At 42.4% G+C, this 19615-nt stretch overlaps 1 protein-coding gene and 1 long non-coding RNA gene across 5 annotated transcripts in view; one reads left to right on the top strand and one right to left on the bottom strand.

The window, feature by feature from the left end:
* Window positions 1-19615, top strand: part of tmem248 (transmembrane protein 248) — a 68289-nt gene that overhangs the window by 16453 nt on the left and 32221 nt on the right. The gene's annotated exons all lie outside the window — the stretch shown is intronic.
* On the bottom strand, window positions 9249-9771 carry LOC134039212 (uncharacterized). The gene is made up of 3 exons (XR_009932754.1): window positions 9706-9771; window positions 9517-9619; window positions 9249-9328 (listed from the first exon to the last, which is right to left on the bottom strand). It is a non-coding gene; the product is annotated as an uncharacterized LOC134039212 (long non-coding RNA).

The raw sequence follows: 19615 nt of genomic DNA, 5'->3' as shown, positions 1-19615 counted from the left end.
TTGTGTTGGAATCGCAGAAGCTAACCAGTCCCCAGAAATTGTACCCTTTAGTTTAAGTTTTTGTGGCTAAAAGTGAAGCTAACGGTGACTAACTAGCTAGCCACAGTCACAAAAATCACTGATGTCACAACGTCACAAACCAGGGTTTCCCGCAGCACTTTTCAGTTAAGGTGTCCACCTAAGCAACACACGCCTGCCGCCTTAACTACGTCGTAATTCTTTTTTTTGGTAATTTTATAATAGTAATATCCGCCAAGTTACTCGGTCCTGTTTTTTGTCCCTTCCATTCCAAAATGCTAGTCTCCCTTCTCTGCAGAACGTCCCCCCTTCCCACATTAGTCTATCGCACAAACTAGCCCACCCCCCCGGTCTGACGGCAAACCCCACCCTGCCACCTTAACTAACACATTTTCTGCGGGAAACCCTGCAAACCCATGCACTTGTCAACTTCTGGGAGATAGCTAGCTACCTAAAACTGCAAGACAGCTGCAGAAATGCCTCAGAACAAGGCCAGGGTGATAACTATTTGCTCATTTAACGTTGTGATAAGAAACACAATTGTGTAATGTACAATACGATGTACGCTGATATTATTAGGATTCCGTCAGCAGGAAGTCTATTGTTATTGTTAGTATTATTATTAACTATTATTGATGGTATTATGTTTTTCTCTGGGAGTCAATGGCAGTAGCCTGGTCCTAACCAGACTCTCGTACATTTCATTTGTACAGAGTCTAGCCTCGCTCCATTGACAAGCGTTGACTTCCTTGTAGGCGGGTACTCTGTTGAAGTTTAAAACTATTGGATCTGCCCAGAGCCACTCTGATCTGCCATAACCAATCACTAGCGTTCGCCTTAGCCAATTCCTTCACCACTACTGTAACAGAGCTAGCTGCCGTAGCTGGAAAATCAAACTGTTCCCGAACCCCGTGGGGAGGAGGGCCACAACATCATGGCCACCAACAAACTCCGGCTCCGGCTTTAGCTTATGGATATTCGGCAGCGTTGCTACAACAGACCGAAATGGCTTCGCTCGCATCTTTCTCCGCCGCCATTACGGAACTACAACACAAACTAGCGCACAACATCAACGTCATCGTTCTCAGCCACTCCCTCTGTTCGCTGATTGGCCGGTAGAAAATTAACCGGAGACATATGACTTGCGTACCTCATGGCCAGACCTAGTACAGAAGCAAAATCAAAATTGAGCGGAAGTACGTAGGAGGGCAGAGCCAGGCTACAATGGCACCCCATAGACCAGTAAAGTTGTGAAATTTGGCATGTTGAAACTGCAGACCATTAGTAACTACCATACCAAACATGGACCACGTGAGACAATAGGTGGCGCTACAGGCCACGCCCCAATATGTCAATTTTCAAAGTGATGCCATTTGCAGGCCATAAGTCCCAAAATTCAAAAATGTAGTATATATGCTTACAGCTCATGAGGAACAAAAAAGCCTCGAGAACCTATAACGGCCGCCATATTGGATTTTTCTGTACATTAAAGATTTGTCTACAAATGAATCGTAAATCCGATCGACTCGATTCTGAACCCTACGCGTGTAGGATACATGTCTTTCTATAGTTTGGGAAGCAATAAGGAATATATTTCCAAATTACCAAATTATTAAAATTTAGTAAAACTTTACACCTGTTGCACATATTTCATGTGTCCATAAATAAGTGCCATATTGACCTAGGGCCTTGATCCGTTTCACATACGAGGAAGACACTACAACATGTTACCATGTGCAAAGGCAACTTCATATCTCAAAAAAAAAATTATATAAAGCAAATCTTAATTTATCGTTAACGCTAAATTAATGCTTTACACATCCGCCGGTCAAAAAGTGATACTCTGATTCAATCACAAGTTCATATGAAGACTCTTGAGAATGTTTAATACACAAATCTGAGAAAAAGTTGAATGTAAGATGAAAAGTAGATTTATTGTCAATATTTAAAGTATGCATGCTTGGCTAATTGCTAGGGCTTTTCCCCCCAAATCCTCTCTCCCTCTGCTCCTCACCACGCATGCTCCAAATTCTCACACACACAAGGAGCCAGAGCCCTTGACACACTCGCAAGCTTGGGGAGACGCACACACATTTGAGGGTTTTTGTAAAGGGTGGGCTGACCAAGCACCCACCTTCACTCCTTGGCCTAGTAGCCATTCTAGACTGGTAGCCGTTCTGTGGCTAGTTTGGCCACAGCTAATTCTACTGTTAAAGAAACAGAAGGTCTTCTTCTTCAGAACTATAAAGTTGAATCAACCAATCACAGCTTGGTCATCTTATCGTCTTCTTTGGCACAATTAAACTAAGACTTTTAAGAAAGCATGACCAAAGCAATTTGGTGAGGGAGGGTTCCTCCATAGACAGTTGGTGACAGAGAATTTCAGACAATAACATAAACATAGTCTTGCATTAAGAGTATAGTCAAAACATAGAGAGTAAATGTGCTAATGGTTGTTGAAGCACATTGCTCTGCATGTCAGTTTAGGCAGTGGTAGTTGTTGTGCTCGTTCAGTTAAATGTGTGTAATCTTATTGTTTGTTAGTTAAGATTATCCTGTTGGTCACCCTGATTGTGCATGTTGTGTAGATTAATGGGACCAGAGAGTCTGACTGTAAAAATATACTCAGTCTGCTGCACATTCTCAAGTTACACTCGCTAATGGTTGTGCATGAGCTCTGCCCAAGCACAATTGCCCACATGAGTTTTGGCAATTGTGAATTGACTGAGATGCTAGAAAGAGATCAACTCAAGAGGAGTTTCAATATCCGTGGATGTCGAGCATTTTTGGCAACTTTGAAAATAGTGTTGCGGTATAATGTATTGATTGCTGGTGGCATGTTTTTGGGCTACTTCTAAACCTTATGCGGCCGCCACATTTCTGCCTTGGCGTGACCTGTGCTGGGAGAGGAAAACAGCATGGATGGGGAAAGTTTGTGGGCAGAGCAAGCAGTAGTAGTTCATAACCTACACACACTTCCTTTAGTAAAGTGTATCCTCGCATTCATAAAGTTACTCCCTGTCTCTGTTCGGTGGTGATAGGGAACCACATTGTAATGATATAAGATCCCCAAGACACAAGAGGGCGCTGTTATATATAATGTATGTTCACAGACTGGTAGTTTGCTGTACAGCAGGGGTGTCAAACATACGGCCCGCGGGACTACCTAGCTGGACTACCCGCTAGGTAGTCCAACGATACCCGTTGGATGTCTTTGCTAAGTTTGAAAATTACAGAAAGACATTTCTATAAAAGTAACTGCTATTCAGAATCCAAATGTCTATTAAGAATATCCAAGTTTATGAGTAGAAACGTTTAGTAATTTTCAGATCCAGTAATTGCTTCAAAAACAGCGTAAATGCAATGTCTGCTCCGGAGGCAGAAGCGCTTATTGCCACAGGCAGCAGCGCTCGCTGCTTGCTTTGTGACGCGTCACAAAGCAAGAGAATCAGCAGAGGAGAGCCCAGGCAGATAAAAAGTGGGCTGATGTCTGAGTTTTTGGTCTTTATGTTTCTAGTGTATTGTAGAAAGACCTTAAAATAGGGTTTATCATCAAAAACCTTCACCAATGATTTAAACATCACGAAATATTGTCGTTATGTATGCGTTATTATGCTATGATTTTACTGGGGCCTGTTCCATAAAGGCCGCTCAAATAAGTTGGACTTAAAGTCCCAAACCAGACTTGAATTAGCTTAACAAGTCAAGCAGGGCTAAAGCGGTTCCATAAAGGACAATTTCAGCTCACGCAGTCCTACTAATTCAAGTCAGATTTAAGTAGTCAAGCTAATTGCACGTGCACCCTATTCTTAACCAGCCCGAGAGGTAAAACATGGATCATACAATCCACCACGGCAAAAGCAATGCACACGGCCACGTGACTTCTTCCAGAAAGAACGTTCCCTTTAAGCCATGTAGTATGACAGCTCCCTCATCCACCGCTTCATCAAAATGAAACAACACGCCATGATTGACGTGAACGATAGGCTACGTAGGTCGAGGTCCTTTTTTAGACCTTTAGTTACGTCGTTGATTAAGAAACAGACACCCTCTAAACACATGTAAATTTACTTTTTTTTTTTACATTGTTTTAAATAAATAGCCTACTATTAATCAATACATTACCCAGTAGCCTAACTTGTTAACACGGTTGTGTCGGGAAAATAGAGGATATAGATGTAGCCTATGGATTTAGGTTTGTTTTGCAATTGTAGACTGTTAACAACTATATAGCTATGATAATTATACTCGGATAATTTAGATTGAGATAGGCCTATGCCTGATGCCTAAACATTTGAAATCACAAACTACTGTAGGCTAGCCATAGGCTACGTTTAACGTGGTGTGTATCAAATCATTGTTCATCATCGTTTAATGCATTAGGCTAAATGTTGTAGCCTATGTAGGCTATTTAAGTTGATTTTCTATCAATGTTGAACATATTGAACTGATGAGAATAAGAAAATGAGAATATCCGTGGTAAATCATCGTTTTCCCTTTGGGTCAGTGTTACAGAAGGTCTGGTTAAGCACCAAGTCATGCTAAGCCTGACAGTTAGCCTGCCCCGGACCAGACTAGTTTCGAGGCAGGGCCGGATGCAGCCTGCTTTGACTGGGGGGGCAGTGAACATTTCAGGGGGGGCATCATGATTACGGAAGGGGGTCGTATAATTTTTTATATAACCATTATGTTATCATTTTTGAGTCTGCTTAACGATCCGAGTGTTAATCAGGCACGGAGCCAGACGTTATACACATTCGGGGCTTAACCCAAACCCATGACATATCCTGAGTTTGATGCGATGCTGGATAGGATCCTCCACAGGCGCGCGTGAAATTTTTGGGCATTCATTTGAGCGCAAAATAGTTTTTTGAGCTCTATATAAAATAAACCGCCGCCGTTTTCCAATTGGTAAAAACCTTGTCTAGTGAAGGTGATGTCTTTATCATTTCTGGCTCCAAATTGTTGACAGGGGAAGCAGAAACATGCATGTAGCTTGGCTGAGTACTCTAACCAAGTTTGAGAGCGATGCCCTAGGATCTTCGCTGAAAATGCGCATGGGGTATGTTTGCAGAACAGGCTGCATTGGATTGCTGTCATTCAAACCATGCTCGCCTTCACCCACAGGCAGCAGCGGTAATGTTGGTACCGAGAGACAGGGAAGTGCTTCCACTAGGCCCAGCACGCTCTGCCTGCTCTGGAGTATGAGTTTAATATCCCTTGTCGCAGGGGCAGTTGTAGATGGTTTGGGGATCAGAAATCGATGCATGATAAAAGGTTTTTCTTTGTAAGTACAAACACGCACGCAAAGAACAATCGATGGCTAATGAAGCTAAAAGACTACAGTTAACGTCTTTAACCCGTGTATCTTCTATGAAAACAAATAAAGATTACAACTGAAACAGAAGTATGAAATTCCAGGGTCTAACATTAAACACCAATGCAACACTTTACTATTCGTCAAAAGCCCTCCACAAAAGACCGATATACAATAACTTCGAGAACAAGTGAGTGAGTGGCAAGAGATTCGAGGTTGGTTTCACCTTTATCGGTAAACGTGGATGCGGAGCTCTAACCTACGTTGCCCAATATCAAACAGACAATCACTGGGGAATCTTTTTAAAAGATTGGTTGAAAAAAAAGCATATTACTGAAAGCACTAACAGACTTTGTCATAGCTTCAACATGTAACCATTTTGGCTGAAGTCAGAAGGAGCTTGGGGGGGGCGTGGCAGAAATCTGGGGGGGCCCCAGCCCCCCCCTGGATCCGGCCCTGTTTCGCAGCCTAAGTTGCCATAGTAACCGAGTTCGAACTACGTTGAGCTAGCTTTATGGAACCGAATGAACTACAAATGAGTCCGACTAACTGACATAAGTCTGGCTTATTCGGTAAACTCGCTTTATGGAACAGGCCTCTGGTTTGGCCCACTTGAGATCAAAGTGGGCAGTATGTGGCCCCTTACCTAAAATGAGTTTGACACCCCTGCTGTACAGGATATTATTGTTTTCATTAAAGCATTACAATCTTGAACTCAATGGAGTAAGTCACATCTCATTACACGCATGATTAAATAATTTGTTGTAATGAACCAATGAAACGTGAGGATAGCAGAAAACAAGGAAAATATTAATCCACCAGTCATTTTTACATTTTAACTATGGAGGCATCTATTGGATAAATGTGGTAACTCCTCTGTTGTACACCCAACAAATATTGGGCTACTTTTCAGGCATTTTGGGTTGGTGCCATCTCGATTTGATTATATGTGACAAATAAGAAAGACAAATAAGATTAAATATAGCTGCAAGCAGCAGTGAGGTGGCCAAGCAGTCGAATGACCCATAAAACATGTTAGACATCCTCAGAAGAGGGTTACGAGTACACGCAACAAGTTTGGTGTGAATCCATCGAAGATTTGCTGAGATACGACCCAACTTCCTGTTTGCTGGCTTAACGGCACATTTTGATTGGCCGTACCGGGCAAACGGTTTTGAAAATCCAAAAAACATATGATGGCTTTTGTGAGGCTTGGTCTGAAGATGGTCTCTGCCAAATTTAAGATGGTTAAGATTGGAAAACATTTGTAGGAGGAGTAAAGAAAAAAAGTTTTTTCAGTAATTCAAAATGGCGGGCGCATTAATTCGGCTGTTATCGAGAGTTATCATGTGTCACACACGGGATGTCCCAAGATATCATGAGACAAAGGAATCACTTAATAAAGGCAAACGAATCAACAGTTATTGGCCAAAACACATTTTTGCATCCTGCGGCCATGCCCAGTGGTCACATGACACCAAATTGTTTGGACATCCTCAGATGAGGGTTCTGAGTCATCATACCAAGTTTGGTGTTGATTTCTCAAGGATTGGCTGAGATATGACCCAACTTCCTGTTTGGTGTCTTTGCTGCCGATTTTGATTGGCTGTACCGGACAAACGGTTTTGAAAATCAAAAATCCTTTCGAAATTTTTAGTGAGGGTTGCTGTGACGATAATGTGTGCCAATTCTGGGCAAGATTTGACAAAAATTGGAGGAGGAGAAGCGAAAAAACGTTTTCCTAAAAATCGGTCATACGGTTCAAAAGTTACGTGTGTAAAGTCCAACTTTGACCCGTTGGTGGCGCTAGAGTGCTCGAATGGGAGACATGAAACTTGGTGAAAATAAAGAGGGGACTGTCCTCAAAGAGTGTGCCAAATTTCACAACTTTTTACCATACGGTTCTAGGGGCTGCCATAGACTCCAATGGGAGAGGAAGATGATTAATAATAAGAAAAGGTAGAAACACTTAAGTGGCTTCGCCGCTTCGCGGCTTGGCCACCAATAAACTATTACATGAACAAATGCAACGAACCGCAACTAAATCCGTGTTTTTTCGAAAAGTAAATTGCAAAATTTGCAAATGAGCTCGGGCCGTTTTTTTATATTTTTTTTTTTTTTCAAGTTCGTTCTTAGGTCGACATTTCAAAAGAAACTTGTATATAAATCAACATTACACTTGTGTCTTGCCTCCCATGGGCTAAGTTACAGTGGAGATGTTTGGAGACAATTGAAGTAGGCGCAGCGACACAAACAACAATGTAGGAGGAGAGAGATGCACATTTTTGAGTTGGAAATACAATCACTATTTTAAGTATTTTTCAGCTAAAGATGGAAATATCAAGGTTCGTTGTACCATTCATTGTTGTTGTGTACATTACTGCTAAAAATGCACTTCTAATAAAGTGAGTGTTGGCAAAACCGGTTGTCATTTTTATGTTGAGGCGGCGGGGGTGTTGTCGGCAGCTGCTGAAAGTAACTTGTAATCTAATTTAGTTACTTTTAAAATCAAGTAATCTGTAAAGTAACTAAATTACTTTTTAAAGGAGTAATCAGTAATCAGATTACTTTTTCAAATTAACTGTGGCAACACTGCATAGCAATGTTCTATCTATTGTGTTTATTTCACAACACTCCGATCATCTATTTCGCCAGATGGTAAGCCACGAAATGTGATAGAACGGTTCATTGACTAGCTAGCCAAGTACACTTGTGCTAGGCTACTATAGAGTTAGCCTAGCTGTAGTCAAACAAGCAAACAAGCCTAAGCTATATCGGCTTGTCTGTCCAACTGTAAACAGCGTCAACTGGAAAATTGTAAGTAACTTAGAGATTCAGTTGATGTATTTGTCAAAAATAGCAATCTTTTAGCTGTTAAGTTTATTTCACAACACTCCGATCATCAGTTTTGCCAGACTGTAAGCCACTAAAGGAAAGAACAATTAGCTCTAGGCTAGCTAGCCAGGTAGCTACACAGCTAGTCTAGTAGTGCTACCCACTATAGCTGAAGGGCTAGTCATAAATAATATTTTACTCTGAGGCAATCTAAGTACACAAAAGAACCACATATGAAGTGGTTTGTAGGCAAGTTTATGATAATCTAGCCAACGTATCAGATTTATTGCTTCATGTGTAAAGGTTCCGTTTTGTTACTCAGTCACCAGTCAAACAAACAAGTCTTAGCTATATCGGCTTGTCTTTCCAACAGTAACCACCGTCAACTGGACAATTGTAAGTAACTTATTTATTGTCTGTAAGATTCAGTTGACCGTGGTGATGTATTTGTCAAACATAGCAATGTTTTAGCTGTTAGACTGTAAACCATGAATGAAAGAATGCTAGATAGGCTAACAACCCTGTACACAGTAGCTAGTCTAGTGCTAGACTAGTTAGTAGTAGGATGACAAACCCGTTTGAGCGTTTTTCCTGAAATAAGTTTTAATAGTTTGTAAAATATTTCATCTTAAATACAATGGGAACTCATTAACATCTGATCAGGATGCCTCCTGGACGCCTCCCAGCTAACACAGTTAGGTTGCCCTTACGTTGCCACTCGATGACCAAAGATACGTTGCCGCAACGTCTTTGGCGACGTTGCGGGACCGTGCATCTGTGGGACGCCAGAAGGTAACCGCAACGTAATATTGTGACTTGCCAGTCTGTGACCGCGACGTCCTGGCAACGTAATTTTTGTGACGTTGCCAGTCCGTAACTTCGACGTTAATTAAGTAACCTATATTTCTCAATTCTACTGCTTATATTGGGGCGGTTCATATGCAGACCTCATTTGCCCCAAATGCTACTTGTTCTTGTATAATAGGCTACATGGTAGCCAACTTTAGGAGGACTATGTTTGTGTGATGTGTAGCCTATCTCAAGCTAATCATAAACGAGGCAGCATTACCATGTAACAGTCATTTTATTTCAAACAAAGTGCCAAACAGTGAATTAAAATCTTCTGCCAGTCCCCGCTACAGGTCCTGTCTGTTGGCCCTGACAATGAAGCACAAAATAAGTTAGTGTCCTATCAACATAATTGCATGTGTGAAATGGGCTATACAAGTCATAAAAAATCACATCTAAAATAATATACATCATCAAAAAAATATTATAGGATTCTAGTTTAGTCACATAGCCATGTGAAAGGTTGGATATGGAAGCTGCAATCATGATTCATTCACCTTGCTTGTTTTGAATGGGCTGCCGGGGCGTGTTTGAGTGTCTCCGCTATGACGAGCTCCACAGCCTTCTCTCCCAGTACCGTCTTCCACTTCATCACAGCGTCTGCAATTAGAAGTCATGAACTTATTGTCAGCACCAATTTGAACGCTGCGTATAAGCCATAGTTCATGGCATCTCCAAACACCTACCACTCTCTTTCGGAACTCCAGCACCTTAAGGCGCTCCTCAAGGTCTTGGAGTTCAGCCTGTGTTTGGCAGGGTTTCCCACGGGGTCTTAAAAAGTCTAAAATTCAGAACTTTAAATTTAAGGCCTTAAAACGTCTTAAAAACGGCCAGATTTTCATCTGAGGTCTTAAATTTCATTTAGTCAGGTCTAAAAAAAGTTTTCATTTCCAGAACCGCTGGCCGCAGAAAGTTATGACAAAGTAGCAAAAAAGTATTGAGTCGCAGCCTACAAAGCGGAGCTCTACAAATGAAACCAGCAGAACGCTGCCCTCAGAACATTGGTTCGTTGTGTTGTAGTTCTTTCTGGGGGATATTGGTGTTGGTATGTACACAGTGATAAAACTACAAATCCTGTTATAAATGCAATATCTGCCCGCGAAATACGTCTGCGCTTCCTCAGAGTTTGTTACAGTTCGGCTACGTGTGGAAAATGGGAAAGTGTACTTTCAACGAGACATGGCTAGATCATAGCGATTTCCGCTGTTGGTTACAAGCGGTACCCAGCTCCAGGTACAAGGCTCGCTGCAAACTTTGCCCAAAAAATATTCAAAAATTACTAATGTGATTGTTTTATCTGTAAATTAAATTTATGATTTTTCAATGACTGAATTCATTGAAATAAAATGTTTATTTTTTCAGAATTTCTTTGATTTGAATATTTTTTGGGGTAATGCGTTGTGTAGGTCTTAAATTTCAATCTTTATGGTCTTAATATGTCTTAAAAAGGTCTTAAATTTGACTTACTGAAACCTGCAAGAATCCTAGTTTGGGCCACCTGTAGGTCCATCACTGGCACCTCTTCAGTGTGTCTGCCCTGTAGTCGCCTGAATAGGAGAGCCTCTTGCTGGTTCTCCTCCAATTTCTCCATCTTCCGGAGCATAACCTGTAATGTGTCTGTAATTACGGACAAGTAAAACAAGTTTACAAGAGTTTGCATGATTGGCATACACTGTGGTCCTTCTAGATTAGCTGTAACATTGATGTAAATAACAAATGTTACCTTGAATGGTCTTTGCCCAAGATGGTACAGCTGAATGGGGTATACAAAGCATTAGTATGACAACATTTGTTGTTTTGACAAATATGTTTCCCCCACGATCAGAACAACTTAGGTATGCCTTACAATGAGTTGGCAATGGTTTGAGTAGTTTGTATTTGAGTGCCTTATATTTGCACTTGCCTGGCTGCCAGCTGTTTTCCTGGGCCCCCAATGGGTTCTCCTCCACCAGACCAGAGTTGACACCTAGGGGTATGGCATTTGGTGATGCAAAGGTTTTAAGACATGCTTTTGCTTCAAAACATAGCCTTTAGGGTTGCCATGGTTGCTAAGGTGTAATGTATCTCTTGTAAGACACAAGAAAGGGGTTGTCAACATCTACAGCATTGGTAGCAATCTTTTGAGAAATATTTAATAAAGCAAAGACATGATGTGTGAGTATGATACATCAAGGGAGGAGGTTGATTGAGATTTGGGCTCAGAGCCATTATTCTGCTAGACATACAATATTTGATCACTTGGATCAGTGCAGTAAGGCAAATGCAAGCATCTTATTGACAGTGTCCATGCATTAGCCAAGGACAAAACAAGACTACTTTATTGTGTTGATTAGATTAGGTCACAGTCATTGTTGAGTTGTCGTTCTTCGACGCAAACCTATCAACTACATCCTCATACATCTGAACAACATTTGTAGACTCACTACTGCCAGCGTTTTTCCTGCATAGAGAAAATGTAGGCGTGCACCCAAGCTGTTTTCCCGGTGCCTATGACAGATCCCGAGCACCTATGGGAAAAAAAGTCAGCGATAAAAAAAAGAAGCTGTGAAGTAGGGATGGAGATTTGAACAGATTTCACTATTCGAATAGTATCCGAAAATATTTTTGAATATCCGGATAATCTATTTTTATTAATGCGGTTCCGTTATGTAATTAGCCTGACATGACTCAAAGCATACAGTAAACACATGAACCACCACACATTCTGGCAATAATTGGGACTGTTAAGATATTAGATTAAATAAGGGTTGAATAAAGAAAAAAAATGAAAGATCAATTTATCAACATGACGAAAAGATAATGAACTTGAAAAAACGCTGCGTCTTCAGACGTATAGGCTCTTAAATTGCCGGAATAGCGCTGAGCCTATTATTATGTGTAATAAAAAGTTTTAAAAAATACATTGGACGAAATTAAACACACTGGGTAGGCTATCCTCGATAAAAACGAAAGACACACATGGATAAATATTGCATATTAACTTGGATATTAACTTGGAACCGGAATCCTATAGGATACGGTGCTCCACCACACAATGCAAACATAAATAGCCGATTATGCTAGCTCTACATGGCTACTGGTAAAAAAAAAAAAAAGCCACAACTGCATTAGCCATACGCATTTTTATTCAGGAAAATGACCATATAAACATGCTCAGAGGAGAGGCGAGTACGGAGTCGATATACGAGCAGGCCGGCGTAGAAACGACTCTGCAGGAACTCAGGTTGCTGCAAGGTACCTACTGCTTAGCCAGGAAACTCAGCTTCTTGTAGCGCCAAATGAAATGAAAGGAGACTCGCAGCAGAACGCAGGGTCACGTAGCATACCCTTTTTGATGGTTTTCATCACTTCTAACGTCACAACTATTAGAATTCACACCACAACGGTTTTTCATTAAAAAAAACTTTAATTAAACTATGCTCATAAGTATTCGAAAAAAGTATTTGAATACTAACACGCCCATCCCTACTGTGAAGCTGTGTTCATCATGCGTGCAATGCATGTCAGCGAATATGTTCTCAATAGTATGTTTCAAGGAGGTTACAGCCGAACCCTCGTTCTGTTTTGATCAATAGTAATCGAGTTGATAAGCGTGTCTTGTCTGATCAATACGCAACTGTGAGGTGCGCGAATGGACAGAGCGGCCAGTAATCTGTTGTTCCGCTTCGAGGGCCAGCCCGACGTGCACGAATACACCTGTACAAATGAAAATGAAATTTCCACTCAAAATGCTGACAAAAGATTAACGATTTCCAACGCAGCCTCCATTGGTAGGCTATTCTTAACCTGGAATGATAATATATAGTGTAGGCACAAAGAAAATAAAAGGAAATTGCAAAACACCTGGGAATAAATACATTGATTAGAAAATATATATAAGGTTCTATGTGCTCGCTATGACTTCTATTGGAGCCGTCATCGCAATTAATCACTCGTGCAGTGCATGTCCGTGAATATGTTTAGTAGGTACAGCCGAACCCTCGTTCTGTTTTGATCAATAGTAATCGCGTTGATAGAAAGATCGAGTGTGTCTTCTTGTCTGATCAAGACGCAACTGTGATGTGCGCGAACAATAGCTTGCTTCTAAGCAAGCACCCAATTATCAACCGGCGGAATCCTGACTTCATCAGTTGGTGGTTAGATAGTTAAATAAACGGTTAGATAAACTTGAATTTATTATCCTATATCTATTAGCCTATCTATTTTAATCTAAAGTGGAAGCAAAATGATTTCCTCCAGCATAGCCTCCATTATTTATGAAATGGTAAAAAAATACATAGATGTCTGCTAATAAGGTGACACGGTAACACTTTTTTTTTTTTTTTGCACCAAAGACCCATTTGACCCAGGAAAAACCCTGACTTCTCATCTGCAAACCATGAAACTGTCCTCTGTCTTCTTGTTGTTATCATTATGTACTATACATGTTATAGCACAATACATTACACCCTGTGTACATGTAAACTGTACTGTGTAGATTTCCCACACTGTCAATAAGATGCTTACTAATGCACTGATCAAAGTTATTGTAAGACTTGCGTTAGACAAATGTAGGTCTTATTGTCATTGTGGGAAATCACAGTGGTGTTTACATGTACAGATGAGCAGTTATGAGCCCATGGATGCCATTCAGGTGTTTGAGGATGTGGATGATCAGTTTGCCTCAACTTCTAAGGAGAATGTCAACAATGAATTGCTTCTCATAGAACCAAGGTATAAAAACAGCAGACTGGAGTTTGATGCTTTTTAAACAGGACAAGTCTCGGTAACAGCAATTAAAACTAGATACTGATTGGAAAGTAAGCTACTATCCATTGCTAGCTTGTTTGTGCAAGCCTTTTGTCATTGGCTTCTTTATTTACTCAATCCATTTACTCAATCCAATTAATACAACGAGTTAGTCATCAAGTTCTGATGTAGTAAACCATTATCAAAATGATTGCACTACTGCCAGAGCTCTTCAGTAATTTTGGATCTCCATAATGTTTGGTTTTATTTTAAAATGTTCCCATAGAGAGGTGTTTAGTTGCCTTGCACATCAGACAAATGAAATACTCATTCAACTTTGTCAGCTTCTCTTATACTCCCTCTACATCACCCTCTCTCAATCCAAAAGGGCCTACTAGCTTGCATGTTTTTAGATGTTTATCTGCTCTAAATGAATGGATTGTCTAAAAAAAGAGTTGGAAGCAAGATACCACTAATAATCATCGTTAATCATCCTTTACAGAAAATGTCTTATGGCATGGTACAATGCATTTTCTTCATAATAATATAATAAATTTTATTTTCCAAGGCGCCTTTCTCGGCACTCAAGGACACCGTACAGAGTAGGGGTGGGCGATATGGCCAAAATCTTCTATCACGGTATGAGTCATTTTATATCACGGTTACGGTATATATCACGGTATAGTAATTGTTCTGTAAATTCAATTAAGAAATGGTACAAAATAACCATACCATACTTCATCATCACACTCGATTATTTATTACAAACAAAAACAACTGCCTCACATGAGACAACACTTGAGTTAAAAATAAAAGACTCAAAAAAGTTACGAGTACGAGCGTTCCGATTGGCTGATGCGCAGTCATGCCATCCGAGTGGTGACCTACTCACAGCTCAATTCGGATCCGTAATGCCCTCCGACGAAAATTTCAAAATAAGCGAAAGCGATCAGTCTGAGTTTTACTATCCATATCTAACTTCGGTTTTGGCATATCATTACATTACATTTAGCAGACTCTTTTATCCAAAGCGACTTCCAAGAGAGAGCTTTACAAAAGAGCATAGGTCACTGATCATAACAACGAGATAGCCCCAAACATTGCGAGCAGCCAAAACATGAAGCATACATTGTGGAAAACCAAATAAGTGCCAAAGGGAAGAACCATAAGAGCATGCAGTTAAACAAGTTACAATTGAACAACATGAAACTCCCCACAAGAGTGCAAGAGTGTACCTGTAGAAAAAACAATCAACAGTAAAATATTTCACAGCGAGTACAAGAATTTGAAACCGTTACAACTAACCAACAAGAGCAACAAGTCTCTCAATCCGAGTCATTGTGATCCTGGAGGAAACTAACATCAGGTCCAGCCAAGCATTCCTAAGTGCCGTTGTACTCCCGGAACAAGTGCGTCTTGAGCCTTTTCTTGAAGGTGGGGAGACAGTCAGTGTCCCTGATGGAGGTGGGGAGTTGATTCCACCATTGGGGGGCCAGACAGGAGAAGAGCTTGTGTTGGGAACGGGCGCTCTTGAGCGGTGGGACCACCAGACGGTTGTCAGAAGAAGACCGTAGGTGGCGGGGGGGGGCTGTAAGGCTGGAGGAGAGACTTGATGTAGTCGGGTGCAGTCCCGTTCACCGCTCAGAAGGTCAGTACCAGAGTCTTGAATCTGATACGGGCTGTGATGGGAAGCCAGTCGAGGGAGATGAGGAGCGGGGTAACATGAGAGCGTCTGGGTAGATTGAAGACCAGACCGGCCGCCGCGTTCTGAATCCTCTGGAGAGGGCGGGTTGCGCATGCTGGGAGACCGGCGAGCAGCGAGTTGCAGTAGTCCAACTTTGAGAGGACAAGTGCTTGGACTAGCAGCTGGGTGGAATGCTCAGATAGGTATCTCCTGATCTTCCGGATGTTGAATCTACATGACCGGGAGACCGCACCAATGTGGGCTGTGAGGGAGAGCTCAAACATATCAACCTCGTTAAAGCTCGGTCAATATGTTAAAGCCTCAGTTTGATATTTCCCGGCATGACCTCACTCTCAGTTAGTAAGTAGCTTTCACTAGTCATCCTTGATCAAGAATGCTAGCAACGCCACCAGTGTAATTTTTAGTGGTGGGCATAGATAATTTTTTAAAATCTAGATTAATCTCACTGTAATCTTGGCGTTAATCTAGATTAATCTACATTAAAATGGCTCATTTGAATTCCGCCGAAGGCATTCAGAATATGTGTGCTACTCAAATAAGGACTAAAAGTAAGTCTTTGAGAACGGGTTTCTCAAGCCAGGTGGCGCATTACACCAGGAGCTCATCTCCTGTTTCCAAAATGCATCACAAACTGCTTGAGAAAGCTGTTCTACTATGATAATTGGTGATGAAAATAAATTATGTTCAATAAGATTTACTTGTGCTTATTAACTGTTTATTAGATTAGTTAGTTTGGCTGATAGAGCTGTGCTGACGGGCTTGCCTCGGTTGCACTCAAACATCGTAGTTTGACGACGACTCTTCCCCTGTGCTACATCAGTGCTTGGCCCGGCATCTTCCGCATTAGCTAAGGGATGGTTTGCGTTTAGGTGGTATTTGAGACTGGAAGAACTCCTACAGTAAACTAATTCTGCATAGCACAAGGTGCAAACAACCTTAGTCTTGTCGAGGTTTCCATTGGAAAGCTTCTTAAAAATACATTCTCCCTGAAGCAAACCAGGCGGCTTCATAGCTGCATCCATGTTACCGCGTCACGTTTGATGTAATCATTTCATACACAAGGCATACACACAGGTTCGAAGACTCGTTCTCGCCCCCTACAGTGCAATTCAGCTAGGTATACATCCGCGCTAAAATATCAAGGTGAAAATCATCATAGCTTGCGTAGTATAGACCCAGCTCCCAACCCAACTTTGAGAATAGATTAACGGCGATATTTTTTTTATTGCCGATAAGAGTCGCAGCGCGTTAATGCGCGTTAACGGCCCACCACTAGTAATTTTACAACAATAATTTTACAGCAGGAGACATAAAACTTGAACAACAAATCGAATTGGTTACCTGCAGAATGGGTCATCAAATATATAATTAATTAGCATCGGCATGAATGTGGTCCGCTTAGACAAAATACACTCCGTTTGACCTTGTATGTGCACATGTATGTGCTTCAAGGTCAAACGAAAATAGCAAATCAAATAAAAGTTAAACTACAATTCTAAATATCGCAATAATGCGTTTTATATGATGGCTTATATACAATACAACAACCAGACATTTAAATGACACGTGTAATACAAAAATATAGTATAAAAGTTTTTGGAGATGAAAGGTAGATTGGATATAGGACGGAAGTTATTGAAGTTGGAGGGGTCGGCACCAGGTTTTTTTTTCAGAATTGGGGTAATGGCAGCATTTTTGAAGGATTTAGGGACAGTTCCATTGGTGAGAGAGGAGTGGATGATAGCAGAAATGAGGGGGACCAGGGAGCGAAGGCGGGCTTTAACAAATTGTGTGGGGAGGGGGTCAAGTTGGCAAGTGGATGGCTTTGATTTCAGGATGAGTTCAGTGATATCTGAAAGAGCGGGGAGCTGGAAGGAGGAGAATGAGTCTGTAGATGGGTGGTAGTCTGTTGAGAAGCTGAGCTGAGGGATTGATCCAAGGTAGTACTGGTGGATGTTTACATTTACATTTATTCATTTAGCAGACGCTCTTATCCAGAGCGACTTACAGTAAGTACAGGGACATTCCCCAGAGGCAAGTAGGGTGAAGTGCCTTGCCCAAGGACACAACATCATTTTCCACGGCAGGGAATTGAACCGGCAACCTTCTGATTACTAGCCCGATTCCCTAACCGCTCAGCCACCTGACTCCCCATGTTATTGATTTTTTCATTGAAAAAGGACATGATGGAGTTGCAGAAGGAAGTTGTGGCGGGGTTGATATTCTTTATATTCCGAAAGGAAATAATGCATGATATTTTAGTGATGGAGAGTGAGTTTCACTGCAAATGACAGGAGAAAGTGGTCAGTTATGGGGAGTTCGTCAGCTGTAAGATTAGAAGGGGTGACGACAGAGCAGCAGATTAAGTCAAGAATATGTCTTTTGGAGTGTGTGGGGAGAGTGGTATGTTGGCGACATCCAAAACTCTCTAAGCTGGAGGTGAAATCTTTGGTGAGAGGCAGATTGATATTGTCCATGTGGATATTGAAATTACCCACCAGTATTATGTTTGGTGAGAGAGAGGATAAATGGGTAAAAAAAAACAGCAAAGTCATTTAAAAATTCACTATTCGGTTTAGGGGGGCGGTAGACAGGGCTGGACTGGCCATCTGGCATACCGGGCATTGGGGGCCGCCTTAACCCAAAAATGCCAGGGCCGATTTTCGGTCCCAGTCCAGCCCTGGCGGTAGACAGTAACAATGATGGTTGGAGAGGGACCAGACAACTTGCAATAGCAGATTCAAACGAGCTGGAGACAGGCACAGACACCGGTGAGACTTTCCAGTTCTCGCGATAGATCATCGCGAGACCTCCTCCCCGGCCGGAGCCATCAGAATCAGAATGGGATTTATTCGCCATGAAAGTTTGCACAGACAAGGAATTTGCAGGAAGGAAGGTGCAAACATTAAACATAAATGGAATCAAAAATTTAAATATGAGGACTAACTATACTAAGGGTACATAACTAGCAAACTAAGGGTACATATGTAGCAATGGAATTAGATTAAAATAAACTACACAATAAAATATAAAATAAATAAAATATAAGTTTATCCTAGAAGCTATGTTGTCGGGGGCTTTATGCCCCTGGTAGGGTCACCCAAGGCAAACAGGTTCCAGGCAAAGGATCAGACAAAGCGTGGCTCAAAAACTACCATGAAGAAAAATAACAATGGTTCTCAGTTGCCCCTGCCCGGAAGCGGGTCACCAGGGCCCCCCCCTGGAGCCAGGCCCGGGGGTGGGGCTCGATGGCGAGCGCCTGGTGGCCGGGCCTTTTCCCATGGGGCCCGGTCGGGCACAGCCCGAAGAGACAACGTGGGACCCCCTTCCAGTGGGCTCACCATCCGCAGGAGGGGTCATGGGGGTCGGGTGCAGTGCGAGACGGGCGGCGGCCGAAGGCGGGGGCCTTGGCGGTCCGATCCTCGGCTGCAGAAGCTAGCTCTAGGGACGTGGAACGTCACCTCGCTGGCGGGAAAGGAGCCGGAGCTGGTGCGCGAGGTAGAGAAGTTCCGGCTAGATATAGTCGGCCTCGCCTCGACGCACAGCATCGGCTCCGGAACCAGTCTCCTTGAGAGGGGCTGGACTCTCTTCCACTCTGGAGATGCCCTCGGTGAGAGGCGTCGAGCTGGGGTGGGAATACTTGTTTCCCCTCGGTTCGGCGCCTGTACGTTGGGGTTCACCCCGGTGGACAAGAGGGTAGCCTCCCTCCGCCTTCGGGTGGGGGGACGGGTCCTCACTGTTGTTTGTGCTTACGCACCAAACGGCAGCGCAGAGTACCCACCCTTTTTGGAGTCTCTGGGAGGGGTGCTGGAAAGCGCTCCTCCCGGAGATTCCCTCGTACTCCTGGGGGACTTCAATGCTCATGTGGGCAATGACAGTGAGACTGTCAAGTGCGTGATTGGGAGGAACGGCCCCCCCAATCTGAACCCGAGCGGTGTTTTGTTGTTGGACTTCTGTGCTAGACACAGCTTGTCCATAACGAACACCATGTTCAAGCATAAGGGTGTCCATATGTGCACTTGGCACCAGGACACCCGAGGTCTCAGTTCGATGATAGACTTTGTAGTCGTGTCGTCGGATCTGAGGCCGAATGTCTTGGACACTCGGGTGACGAGAGGGGCGGAGCTGTCAACTGATCACCACCTGGTGGTGAGTTGGCTACG

The sequence above is a fragment of the Osmerus eperlanus genome, chromosome 19 (genome assembly GCF_963692335.1).
Source record: "Osmerus eperlanus chromosome 19, fOsmEpe2.1, whole genome shotgun sequence".
NCBI lineage: Eukaryota > Metazoa > Chordata > Actinopteri > Osmeriformes > Osmeridae > Osmerus > Osmerus eperlanus.
This window is presented reverse-complemented; position numbering and strand designations above follow the sequence as displayed.